General features: G+C 41.8%; 1 pseudogene; it reads right to left on the minus strand.

The window, feature by feature from the left end:
* Positions 1 to 533: 533 nt before the first annotated feature.
* Positions 534 to 652, minus strand: LOC111741651 (annotated as a pseudogene).
* Positions 653 to 911: the final 259 nt, after the last annotated feature.

Below are 911 nucleotides of genomic sequence, written 5' to 3' on the forward strand. Positions count from 1 at the left end.
CACCATAGACTTCACAGCAGTATCCATTTATGTGAGGGTCTTTTCTTCAGTGTTCATTGGTAAAGCCTTTTATCCAGGCTGAGTATTAAGTAGGTGCAACAGAAGAATGACGGGAGTAACTAACATCTTTGGAATGCTGCCAGAAATTATTCTCAAAGTAAAAAACGCACATAATCATCAAGTTCCACAGACTTGACTTTTGCTAACTTGAACATCTGCTTTTGACTCAGTTCCTTCCCATTCCTTGGTTTTTGTAACGACACGATTATTTTTCTGTCTCTAGGAGCTCCTTTCCTCTTATTTCTCTCCGGAAATGTAAACGTAGGTGTAACCTGGCTTGGGTGGCTGCCTTTCTTCAGGCACTTCACCCACATTCCTTGGTACACCCAGCCATTCCTCTAAAGTGTAAATCCCAGGAAGGCTAGGACTTTCTGTTCTTAACCGTACTATCACAAATGTCTAGAACAGTTTCTACTTTTCAACCTATGTTGTATTTCTCTTTTTTTTTTTTTTTACTTTTTTTTTTTTTTTTACACCTATAGCACTTAGTCTTTCTAGGTGGTCTCCCATCCAAGTACTAACCAGTCCCAACCCTGCTTAGCTTCCGAGATCAGATGGGATTCGGCGTGTTCAGGGTAGCATGGCCGTAGTAACTATGTTGTATTTAAAGTGAGTTTCTTGTCGACAGCCTGTAGTTTATGTTTTGGTAGCACCTTTACTGAGATGTAGTTTACAGACTGTTTTAGTTTGCTAGGGTTGCTGTAAAAAAGTTCCACAAACTAGCGACTTAAACAACAGACATGTTTTCTCACGGTCTGGAGGCTACAAGTCTGAAATCGAGGTATCAGTAGAGTTAGTTCTCCTTCAGGGCTCTGGGGGGTGGGTCTGCCCCAGGCCTCTCTCTCTCTGGC

Source organism: Pteropus vampyrus, unplaced genomic scaffold, assembly GCF_000151845.1.
Source record: "Pteropus vampyrus isolate Shadow unplaced genomic scaffold, Pvam_2.0 Scaffold3, whole genome shotgun sequence".
NCBI classification, from domain to species: Eukaryota; Metazoa; Chordata; class Mammalia; order Chiroptera; family Pteropodidae; genus Pteropus; species Pteropus vampyrus.